Here is a 13,039-nt window from a genome sequence, read left to right on the forward strand (position 1 = left end):
AGGTCACTGGGAAATAACTTTTCTCCTTATATTACTATGTAAACATATAATGGAGAGAGTCTACCACCTGGAGATCACAGTGAAAAGCCTAGAAGAGGTGGAATATAGTCAATGATTCCCAGAATCTGTGTCAAAGAAAGACTGCAACATTTGTTTCCATCCCAAGTGAACAGATTCTGGGGTCGTCTCTACTTCAGTCCATTCAAAAACTTTTAATAAACGTACATTTTAGACTATTAAAATGCTTCAACAACCTATGCCAAAGTGGAATTTTTCCATGTTTGCTCTTACTTAATCAAGTGAAAAATTTCATTTCACTGAGGTTTACTCTGTATGATTCCATCAATGCACAGCAGTAGCAAGTAACTTGAGCATTTGTGCTTCACAGATCTTAATCTTTACAACATAGTTTTTAAATCTGCCACTTTCCTATGCTGAGGGTCCTAACAACAGAGCGCATTCATTCACTCCTTTCCCAACCAAGCAAAACACTCACTGGGATTTCCTTTTCAAGCCTGCTAATTGAAAACATTCTGCAGCTTATTAGTCACTATACAGATTATCTGCTGACATGCAAACTCTCACTCATTCCAGACGTGTTAATTAACACGTAATTACCGATCCCAGAGAGACTGGACTGCAGGTGTGATGCTCTAGGTCCTGCCCTAATAACTGTTCCTCTCAGATGCCAGCATGGATGGAATACACAGCAACTGCAGTTTCCCAGAACACCATTGCATCCTCCCCAGAAGTGCTCAGGCTCTGTTTTGGGCTTAGAATACTTTCTTTAGTTATTTTTTATTTGTCTGGGTTCATTATGTCCAACATCCACCCACAACCTGCCACAGAAAAGCAACAAGAATCCATGCTCTCCCATCAGCAGGGCTCAGCGGGAGCTGGCCTGGGGCAGCTGTTCTGCATGGTGAATTTGAATAGGAAGACCTAGGGGAAAAGAATGGCAAAGAATGAAGGAGAGAATAACAAGGAGAGAGACAGATATGTTCAGTCATTTCTGTGACTACCTAAATGATGATCTCACCTACTGGTTTATTCAATGCAAGGTGATAGTCAAGTCTTTCATACAGCATAAATCTTACTATTAAAATACTATCTTCCATTCAATTACTCTCATACGAAGCCTCATAGTACCATAACTATTCCCTCTGTGTATTCTTTGGATAATAGGATATTCAGGAAGAAACCTTTTTCAAGAGATGTTTTAAGTCTTTGCTCAAGTAAGGCAGAAATGTTACCAAACAGTAGAAGTGGAAAGTTAGGTCAGATGAAATCACAAGTTTGTAATTCCTTATTAGCAATGTTATACTGGTCATGGGATATAGTCAAGAACCAAGTGCAGAAGGATGTTTATTAAGTACAGTATATTTGCCAGGGATAAATGTATCCAAATTTAAAACAATTAGGGAACTGGATTGTTAAAATCATGTAAAGTAGGCACATAATTCTATTCTCACTGAAGCCAGAGGTAAAACTACCTTGGATGCCCCAGTGGGAGCAGATTATACTAGACAGTTTTCAAAACTCCATCCTACATACACAGGGATTAACAACAAACAATTTCCATATCCCCAAGACAGGTCTCTGATATAAAGATGACCAGAAGTCATGGAAATTACCACTTCAGATAGAATCCCAGAATTTGTTGTACCACGGTTCATTATAAACCATTGAATATGAACATGACAAATGAGCTTTCTATTCTCTTTCACTACCATACTAGAGAAAGCAAAGGATTGAGCTGTTCTAGGTAGCAGCCACATTCAGTTTGAAAGCTCCAAGTTTCATTTACTGGATTTCAACAACAACTAAACCTTTGTAACAAGAACCTGTGCCACTATCAGGACCTTCCAGACTTTGACTCATCTTTCTATGCATTCACTGTCAATTCACTGACGACTACACTGGTAGTTTATGAACCTTCTTAGAAGGAAATGGATAAAAAAGATGGTGCCAGTACAAACTGGTTAAGAGAGTCACTAAATCTGGAAAGGGACTTCTGGAATTAATACATTTTTTTACTGTATAGAGATACTGTCTGGGAAGTGGCTGTACAGTTGCATCAGAGCAGAGCACATCTCTGCCGGGAAGAAAGGTGCAGAACCTGCCAACAGGAGAAGATGAGAAGCTCCTATGTGACAGATGATTCTGAGATTGTCAGATCTGGGTCAAAGTATTAAAGTAGAACAGAAGTAGTTATTTTTATTAAATGTGGCACATTAACAACAATAAAGACCAACAATACCTCAGCAGGCATGGAACTGGTAGAGAAAGCTGCAATGATGTCAGTCTTTCTGTATCAGAGCAGAATATGGTTCGATCTGATCTTGCACATAGACATTTTAGGACATACCTTTTCAAGTCATTGGCTTCAAAAGACTCAGCATGCAAGGACTAAGCACTAATATAAGTCACTATCCACAGTCACTACCTGACCCTGGCCTTGCTAGCTCCTCTGTCTACTAAGGGTTTGAGAAGGGGCTGTTGACAAGCCTCCCATCAGTACAGGTTTTAGAACAGACTCCATGCCATGCACTTCACACAACTGAATTTGCTGACACCAATAGATACGTGATGTACTGTGGGAAAGTTTATGCACTGCAATTTTATAATTCCTATTTTGGCTACAAGGAAGACTTTTTATGTAACTCAGGAACTAAAGCAAACCAAAAAGAAAACTGAAACTCTGAAGAAGGGAAATGTAAGATAGCTGTTCACAAAGCGATGATAGGTGGGAAAAAACAGATTTATATAATCAGTGACTAAGGTGATGTATTCAGCTTGACAGCAGACACTTTCTGTGAAAGTCAGCTAAAATAGTGCCTTACAGAATAGAAGTTGGAGCAAAATCCAGCTCAAGAGTTAACATAATTCTATGAGAATGAAGCAATTCTGCTTCTGACCCTGTCTGTGATACATCAGTCTTTATCATCTTTAAGTGGCCTGACCTCTTCTTCCTAGCAGAATAATGGACAGCTACAAAAGCTAATCAGTTTCAGATCTCAACTTCTAGGAAAGAGACAGTTGTCACCCTTTCTGAATAAGAAAACATGGAAAAGAATTACGAGAAAAAGTCAGACTTGACCATATCTATAAAAGGGTTCAAAGGCTTTTCATACCTGGATAACACTGGAACAGCACCACTGTACAGTGCCAATGAGCAGCTTCCCCTGGAAGAGCAGGAAAACAGATGACACCAAAAAGACAATGCAAACACATTTCTGTGTTCTAAAACAGAGAAGACCTGAGCTGGACATGACATACATATGGAGGCTACTCAAGTTAAAATCAATTTATAAGTGAAAAAGAGGAAAAACTTGAGTAAAGGATTGATTAGAATCTCTTAGTTCTTTAATCTACCATCTCTTCCTTATTTGTTAGCTTCAGAAAAAGAAATGTGTTCTATTGCTTATGTGGATTTTTTTTTTTTTCCCTGAGATGATATTCACCTCTGGAAAAATTACAATGAAGCTTGGTCAGTCTGGTATTTCTGCTCAATAATTAATGGAAGTAAGTGAAACCTGGAAAGAAAAACGAACAAACAAAACCTCATCTTTACCCAGGCTGCAGTTGTTACCTACACTGCTGTTCAATAGACAAAGAGTTTACCTTTATTAGCTTCTGTTTCAGTCTTAGTATTAACAGATCACTACAGTATCACAGAAGTCATTCAATATTAAATACACAATTCTGACTCACTCCAAGACACTTTCCAACTGCGCATGCTCACTCCATGCATTCCATGGCAGAGCTATCCCTTTGATCTAGCACGGTACACAGACATTATTACAAGTCTATGAAGACGGTGACAGCAATAATGAATTGAAATGTACATCAAACATTATCTCATTGTCTCATCATGTCTGAGTTTGACTACTTAAATGCATTAATAAAAAAATATTCTATTACATGACTGGAAAGATCCTATCTTGGTTCATTTCCTTAAAAAAAAAAAAAAGGGGGGAAAAAAAAAAACAACACAAAACCAAAAACCACCAAAAAAACCCACACCAAAAACAAAAAAAACCCAAAAAACCATAATTCCAGCTTACTACTTTGTCTTGATTTTATGTATCTTAATTTTAAACACATAGTACTTAGATTTGGAAGGAAGTTTTATCAAAGAAACTGAAAACTTGAGCACTGCCCTAAATTGCTGAAGTCCCAAAAGACTGCTCCAGATTTCTATTTACTTGTTTCCCCCTACACTCAGAGAGGACACCAGAGACTCAGATGGACAGAGATGACAGAGTGACCGTGTGAAGCCTGCTGTCCTCAGGCTATCAACAGACCAGGTCCAGCATGACCAACCACAAGCCCCTGAGCTCACCTAAAGAGTCTTAAACAGAAGACACCTTGGTTTGACACCCAAAGCTGGTGTGGCACCATCAGGTTCCATGGTTTTGTAAGGCAAGATAAACGCACAGGCAGGAAGAATTATACAAAGGTCTTAACACCTACTTCATATCATCCAGCCAACTGGGAAAATAACAATTCTTTACACCAGCTTGGGCTGTGTTAACTAAAAGGACTGGATTAAAGTCAATGGGAGGATGTCTGCAATCCTGATGTCCCAATTTCTTTTCCTTTTTCAACTTAAGCACTATGTGAACAAACACACTTTAGGCTGCTTTTTGATACTGCTGGGAACCAGAAGGTGAGTTGGCAGCACTGTGTCACCTTGCAGAGGAGACAAAATATTGGGTTTTACTTTTTTTAATCTTTTTTAATAATTCAGAGGAAACATTACATCTGTAAATAACAGAAAAGCTACCGATTACACAGAGTCTGCATTTTCACCTGCTGACCTATACTGTACAGACTTCAGTCCCCGAACAATTCTTCCTAACCTGAGTCATTGGTTTGTTTTGTACAGCTACACAGAGGTGAGCACTTTCTATGAATGCCTCTCCAGAAGGCTTCCATTGCAGTATGAGGTATTCTTTAAAAAAAAAGTTATTTTAAAGTATGCAGTAATAGCCCAGAATCAATTACAGATTGAGGTAATATCTTTAAGATAAATGGAAGGTATCTTATTAACGTAATAGACTTTGGACCATATCCTGAAGGTGCTAAAACTAGACTCACACATCCTATTAAGATCCTAAATGCATGACTTGTTTTTAAAAAGTGCTCAACCTGTAGCAACTTCCAATGATTTGAAAGTTCAACATATTTGAAAAACATCAAGGCATATAATTTAAACATCTAAACACAGGTTTAATGGAATTTGCAAAGAAAATTCAAATAAATACCTATTACTATAATTTATGGGCTTTGGAGAATACCGCAGGATGAATTCTACTACAGATTCTTCATTTACAAACTGGTGGTGTAATCCACTGAGGTTTTTTAATGCACTAGGAAAAACACAGAAACACTTATCCCTACACTCTAGTCATTATCATCTCAAATTCATGTTACCGCAACTCTCTTATCCTTATGCACACTCTTAGCCCACAGCCAGGTAATCCCATGTAGCTCAAACCTCTTACACTGAGATTTAAGATAGATTATGTTGCTGGGCTTTCACTGCTGTGCCTCAGACGATGCATGGTAATTTATTAAGCTGTAATAAACTGATTACAAGTCTGAGCCCTAAGTTTCTCCTGAAGATATAGGCACTTCACCAAGAGTCATGGAGTTACAATCACTTAAGAAGTTACCACTTACCAACCCTACTGTGTCTGTACTTGAATTAAGCATCACTACATGCAGTTTAAATCAATTTGCTTTACCTTCCAATTAGAGTCATCCCATACTCTGTTGTGTCCATATCATAAACAATGTAATTTCTGCATTATTGAACCCCATGCAGTTGCCCTTAAAAAATAAATCTGACTCAGGTAGATTTAATTTCCATAAGTAAACATTCAAATGGAAGTTAAATTGATGTAACTGGTTTTAAAGCAATATACAGTTGTGCATGGAAGAATGTGCATCCATTTAATTACCTCAGTTTCTTTTTACCCATTCTTAAATAAAAGTAAATTTCAAACTAAATTTAGAAGTACTTAAACTGTTAAACATAGCAGAGCTCTAAAATACCCAATTAGTTTCACATAGCTTCTTGGATCTTTAAGGATTAACAACCATAATAATCATCAAAGAGTCAAACAGCAACTATCCACATTATTCTTTAAATCATATTATTTTATATACAACTTTATAAGGGAACCTTCATTCTACTAACATAAGAGATGAATCCTAGCTAATCAAGCCAGCAAATGGTGAATTAAATTTAAAAATCCTGCAGGAACTGAATATTACTTATTTGATTAAAGGTTTGGATGTAACACACTGTTCCACAATTTCATAGAATCATAGCATCATTTACATTGGAAAAGGCCTTTAAGATCATCAAGTCCAACCATTAACCCAGCACTGCCAAGTCCACCAATAAGCCATGTCACTAAGGGCCTCATCTACAGTTTTTTGACACTTTAGGGATGGTGACTCCACCCTGCCCTGGGCAGCCTGTTCCAGTGTTTGACCACCATTTCAGTGAAGAAATTTTTCCTAATATCCAATTTAAACCTCCCCGGTGCAACTTGAGACCATTTCCTCTTGTTCTATCACTTGTTACTTAGGACACCAAACCCCACCTTGCTACAACCTCTTTCAGGTGCCAGAGCCAACTGTCCATAAATTTACAGTTGTAATTTCATGAGAAAAAGACTAAACCCAGATAAAGTGTAGGCAAATCCACGAGTTTCACAAGAAAAATGAACATTTGCTCTTTCCTAGAAGAGCTTTTATCAGCTGCAGAACTGGAAACTGAAGAGAATTTGGAACCAAGAACTCTCTAACGTTTCTATGTAAACTATCAAAATACCATGCCAGTGGTATGCAGCAGCACTTCTCAACTGGATGCTGCAGTCAGCAACAGTAAGAAAAGGTCCATAAGAGAGAAGTTGGAAAAGGGAATGTTGCGTTATTTATGTAGCACCTATGTAAACAGCAATTGATGCTTTAGCAGCACAAATGTCCAGAGTCAAAGCTGAATTCATCTAGTTGCATTCAAATGCTGCAAAATGGTATATATCAGATTGCATTAGGTATATTACAAACAATTATGAAACAAAAATCATTGTCATTTTAAAGCCTTGCTCAGGTGTAAAGAAAGAATGACAGAAGTCTGCATACAATAAAACTAATATAGACCTAACTCTTTTTCAGAATCAAGGCATAAAGTTACAGATTTAGAAAGTATTCAAATTTTACATATCTAAACAAGGTTTTGAGCTGTTAATCTGTTGTACCTAAACTTGTCTCTCTGTAAGACAAGGACCACAATGATGAACTGCAACTGAGTTTACCATTTGGAAATTATTTTAAATGTTATCCAATCATTATAGATTGTAACAGAGCAGCACATATTTCATTATGCTAATCTAGATCCTGGTTGACTGGATACTAAGCAAAGACTGCCCGCTTTATCAGAAAAACTAGGGGAATATCCCCTGGATTTTGGCAGAAGATCAGTCCTTCAGGACTTCTTGGAATATAAAACTATTTGAAAAGCATCTGCAAGAATCCTACAGAGTGCAAATTAAAAAGTTTGACTTTCTCAACTCTCAAGAATCCAATACAAAATAGCATGCTAGTAACAGAGGAACCAAAACGTGCATATCATCTAAATAGTTTCTCTCACTCTCCTCAAGCTGTGCGGACACTTAATATACACCACAGTTCCACAGTTTGGGTCTATATTTCATTATTCTATGAAATCAGAACTCAAAGGTTAGCTCAAAATTAGAGGAATTGTAGAATCCAGGTGGAATCATGCCTGAATCCAGAAGATATAACAATGGTGAGGATATGACACAGAGCATGTAGAAAAGGAACAGTTCTCTTTGTATCTGCACAGTCTGTACCTGCCACTCCAGTGTTCGGAGACCTATGAATAATGTTATTTTTAAGAATTATTCAGGAGCCTTGTTCCAGCACTGTCAGAGTTTGCAAAGTAGATGTCCCAAATTACTGAACTCCTAAATACAGTTATATGGCATTAAAAAAAAAAAAACCAGAATCTGTGTGTGAGAGAAGCATAGGACTGCAGTAACAGCAGCACGGAGCTGCTATCCTCTCCATCTGCTGCAGAACGCATCAGGTAGTCAAGGCACAGGAAAATGAGTATTGATGAATCTATGTAACACTTCCTTGAAGTGATGGCAAGTTAACACACAGGTCCAATCAAAGCTTTCAGCATGCAAAAACAAAATCAAAGCAAGGGCCCTTGAGGAACTAAACATAGCTTCAACGCTAAACTTTCTGAGAAATGTTACTGTACAAGAAAATTGATTATCCTAATTCGGAGTCTGGAGATACATCTGATCTTTGGACACATGCCTATCAAGCCACACTTTAACCAGTGGTTTGAGTCACATCTTTCACTTCTCCTTAAAATGGCTATTACAACAAGTGCTATCAATTTGAATCTGGCAGCACAACCCAGAGTCTGGTGTTATTAAAAAAATACATTAAATAGGATTATGTACTAGATCATGATATACACCCCGAAACCATTTGCTGAGAAGTTATGGCATTATAGATGTGAAAACACTGCAGCAATGTACACTTAGAAAGCACTACATTAGGCTGCAACTTCTTTTTAAGAAACAGATTAGGAGTAGGTAGAGCAGCTCAGGCCTATGGCAGAAACTCCTATTGCCCCAGCTCTGGCTGCACCACAGTGGGGTTGGTTGCTACTCCCAGCTGAGCACCTTCCCTCGCTTTATTCCACAACCCACACCTCCTAAACCACCCGCCTGCCAGCTTGGTGATGGATTTGGTTTGGCATTTCTTCTGCTCTCTAACAACAGGCACTCAAATTTCACTACAGCTGTAGTTGGAAATCTCAAGGCATTATACCCATACGATCAGATTGATGATTACAACTGTAGGAGGAAGGAGGAGAAAGAAGAGAATAGAAATCAATGACTTACTGTACCAAGAAAGAACCAATTATTCAGCAAATCTGCTTTTACTAATTCAGTCACACAACCTCATCTATTGAAGTTCCACAATTATTTGAATTAACTGTTGCTGTCACAGCAATAATATTCACAAACAGCCACTCACATTCTGCAACTACCTTAGCTTATATTAGAACTAATCTAGTGATACTGCCTGCATCTAATGAACTGGTTTGTAGTTTAATTATAGTGCTTACCAGATAATTTATTAGACAGCAATAAAGTTTGGATTTACTTCTCACAGAATACTGCTGCTCTATTAGAAGAGGTATACATGAAGCTGCATTTCACTCTCAATTACACAAGTATAAATCTTGAGCAACTCTACTGAAGTCAACAGTTATTTCAAATTGACATGCAGCTACTTTGCATTTGAAAATCTGTAATAAAGAGCAGAGTTCTGTTCCATGTATGTGCACTACTTATAGCACTCCAGGTGGTTACTTTGATAATGATACACAACATTTTTGTAGTTGAAATAAATGGCAATCCTGTTACAGAAAGTGGTTTTATGATAAGGAAGGAAATGAACTAGATGTTTAGTGCAAGAAGCAGCATTCAGACAATTCCAGGTACACAAAGATGATCAACTAAAAACAAAAAAAAAAAATCACTCTTAAAAAGGTTGATTTCATTTGCCTTAAAACTAACTCAGTGAAATGTTAGCAAGCAGAAGCTGTTGTATAAAAATCTGACTTTGAGATCAATTAAAGTGTTAACAAAGCTAACAGTAAAAGATTGATTTTTGCATATAGATAGGAACAAATACAAAAGAAAAATTATAATAAAAATATAATATTATTTATCAGATTACCACACTGTGGCTTAGTTCTAAGGCTATGCAGGACTGAAATGCCAATGTTTTCACAGTCTGAACCTGGAAAAACTCAACACAATATTCATTTTTTATTTAGTGGGGGAATTTTATAGCTGCTTGATCATGTACAAACATATAGCAGCTTGCAGTCTTTCACATACCTGCCTTCTAACTAAGCACTGGCATTTAATACTGAAGACTCTGATCCTGTTCATACCTCAGCGGTGAAAGTTGAGCAGGGAACTACTGTGAAAGCAAGAGAATTCCTACATTAGTCTTATAATCCTTCTTGGGGATGTCTGGCTTACAAAGCCCAATTCACTTCTCTGTAAGTTCTCCTTCCAGTAAAACAGGGGGTAGAATCCTGATTATTAACTTCACATTGCAAGTATTTGGGGAGACTGCCTTCTGCATGATTTTTTAATAATTCTGACCTGTTCAGCAGCAGCCCCACTCATACAAAACAGATTCACATTTGCTAATCTGAGCTCTGTTCCTGGGGATCCAGGCCTTTAGCAGATGAAGAATACCTAAGCCCAAATCACTGGATTTTCCCATGCCTATATCCCCTATTTGCAAAAGGGTAATATATAATATTTTCTTTAACTACTACTATGTAATTACTAGTATTTGTATACTGATTTGTACACTAATACTTTTATATTTAGGCTGCAAACCTATTTAATCACAATGGTTTCTTGGTTCATTTCTGTATCAGACAAGGTACTAATTTATGGTGGAACAGGTAAATGCCACCAGCATGTAATATAAACTAATATAACTAATTATTAAAATAGTAAAATGGGTTCTGAATGCTGCACCGCATTTTTAAACATTGGGAAAACATAACAAAATGCACTAATTTTAAAAATTTAGGAAGCATGAAATGCCTAGACTTTTTAAAAGCATCACACACTCTTTCACTCTTTCCCATGGCTTGCTTTTAACTCACCACTTCAACTTTTAATGAACAAGAGCATTTTGGCTAGAACACCCCACAAGATCTCAAAGCCAACAACAGCAGCTTCCATCATAGCAGTAACTTCAGCCCAAGCTGTGAAACTTTTGCAGGCAGAATGACTTTGAAGTAGCTGGAACATGGTTTTGACCTAATATTTGAAATTTTAGAAAGGATAACTGAAAGAAAAAAAACCAAATGGCATCCAACCTCTGTCCCAGTCCTTGAAAGTGTGAGCTTTGTTTCTCAAACGCTGTCTTTCCTCTGAAGCTAGCTTTCTCCTCAAACTAAAGTGCCTTCAAATGGTTTGTGCATCTGCCCACACAGCAGGGAAAGAGCAGGATGCTAGTTTAAGGTACTTACCTCGGATTTTTATTCCATAGCATCCTGCATGTGTTGGAAATGGCAGAAAGGCCTTGGACAAAATAGGAGGAAAGAAAAATTACAGAAAAGAGAATTGAAAATACTTGATTGGTGGGAAAGGAAGTACGTAGGTATGCACACATTCACACACACAAAATCAATACCAACTTATTGACATTTCAAAGCTGTAGCTGATAGGAAACTAGGAAGATTTCTGTCCTGTGGTTGTAAGTCAGCCCACTCCAGAGTTAGGGCTCTTTGCCAAATGAGGTCTGAGTTTGGATATGTACATAAGCTCAGGAGCTGGGCCCACCAGAAGAAGAAATGTCAGCCACATGCTCATCTTCTGCCTGCATATTCACCATGTCAGACTCCATACCTCTTTAATCAAACCCTCCAAAGCCTTCAATGTAAATACCATTCCTTGGTGTCACAGAGCAATGAAAGCAGAATTAATAAACAGAAAATAAATTAATGAAATAAGAAAGAAAAGAGAGCTAGAATAACGTGAAGGGGGGAAGATGAAAAAACGGCAAGGATAGCACTTGCAGGGCACTGAACACAAAGTAAATCTAATGGAGGAGGTCAAAAAGAACTGAAAACAGTGAATTTTCTCTATCATCCTATCTCTCGGCACCGATGAGCTAGAAGCATACCAGCCCAACTGCAGTTGGTACTTGCTAGTAGAGCTAACCTTAAATTCAATTTTATCATTGTAGCTTAAGCTCCCACACATAAAATTATGCTCACCCACCAATCCCTAAAAGCCACCTATATATTGCACTTGGCAAGAAGCAGCCACATGTTCAAAAAAGCCAGTTACTCCTGTCATTCTTGTCTGCTCTGCATTTATGTATTGGTCATCCATGTGAAGTGACCACATGGCTTTAGCATGCTTCAGCCACCAATGATGTGTCCAATCATTTATAGAAATGCAATAATCAAAGGTATTGCTGATCTTTCTCTCCACAGTGAAGGCAAATTCTCTTCTTTTCTTTAATAAACTCCCCCACCTTCTGCCACCTCTCTCTCTTTAGGAAGCCAACTCCCAGCATCTGTCACAGAGAGAAAGCATACATTTTGAAATAAGATGCCTAGAGAAAGCTGAATAAATTCTTAAAAAGCTGAAAAGAGTTGCTCCATCATATCAAATGCAAAATAAATGTAACCTCATACCGATACCAACAAATGAAGTAGAACAAATCAGAAGTGCATAGAAATAAAGCAAAATCTTCCCCTTACTGCCCCATGGGCAAGTCCTTTACAGAGTCCACCTCTGTGCTGGTCTCTGAGCTCTTTGAAACCCCTCCTGAGTGTTCAAGGAAGATTTTGACAAGGATGTCTGTCACCCCTAATGCTGCACTAAGACCAGTTCCACTTCCTTGTGTGGCAATCCAGCAGACCTCAGAAATATTAATCCCTTCTGCCTTAGGTTAAACCAAACCAGAGAATCTCTTGGTTTGAGTTTCCTATTCCACCACAAGCCCCAGAAGCTATGGCTGTCAGTGGACACCCCAGTAATATCCATATGCAAAGCTAACATTAATGGACAGATAATCCTTTGCATTTGTTTTTGACCCATCTGTAGTTTAAGATTCACCCAAAGTGGTAAAGCCAAGAAATACTTACAGTTGAGTTCCACAAATCAAGCTGAAACTTGTTATCTGAAATATTGTAGTGCTACAAAAGATATTGACAAAAATATGTCAGCATTCAAGATAAAAAAGGAAAACAATTCAAGTAAGAAACTGAGATAAGGCTTGGGCAGCTTTGGGATTTTTTGGCACCAGTCTGTTCTACATACAAGCTGTATTTGAGTTACCTAAATAAAAGACATTGGTCACTTTTAATACATCATATCCATAGTTTTTGTATTTCTAGAAGCTTTTTGGTCAAAATAGTTGGATG

The 13,039-nt window shown here is 37.8% G+C and overlaps 1 protein-coding gene across 7 annotated transcripts in view; it reads right to left on the reverse strand.

Annotated features, from left to right (window-relative positions):
* SORCS2 (sortilin related VPS10 domain containing receptor 2) overlaps positions 1-13,039 on the reverse strand; it is a 548,756-nt gene that overhangs the window by 429,983 nt on the left and 105,734 nt on the right. Inside the window, exon 2 of one of the 7 annotated variants that reach the window (XM_030491465.1) lies at positions 11,132-11,155. The exons of the other annotated variants lie outside the window; for them this stretch is intronic. The gene's annotated coding sequence lies outside the window, so the exon portion shown is untranslated. The remainder of the gene's footprint in view (positions 1-11,131; positions 11,156-13,039) is intronic. 7 annotated transcript variants of the gene reach the window in all.

Source organism: Strigops habroptila, chromosome 7 (assembly GCF_004027225.2).
Source record: "Strigops habroptila isolate Jane chromosome 7, bStrHab1.2.pri, whole genome shotgun sequence".
NCBI lineage: Eukaryota > Metazoa > Chordata > Aves > Psittaciformes > Psittacidae > Strigops > Strigops habroptila.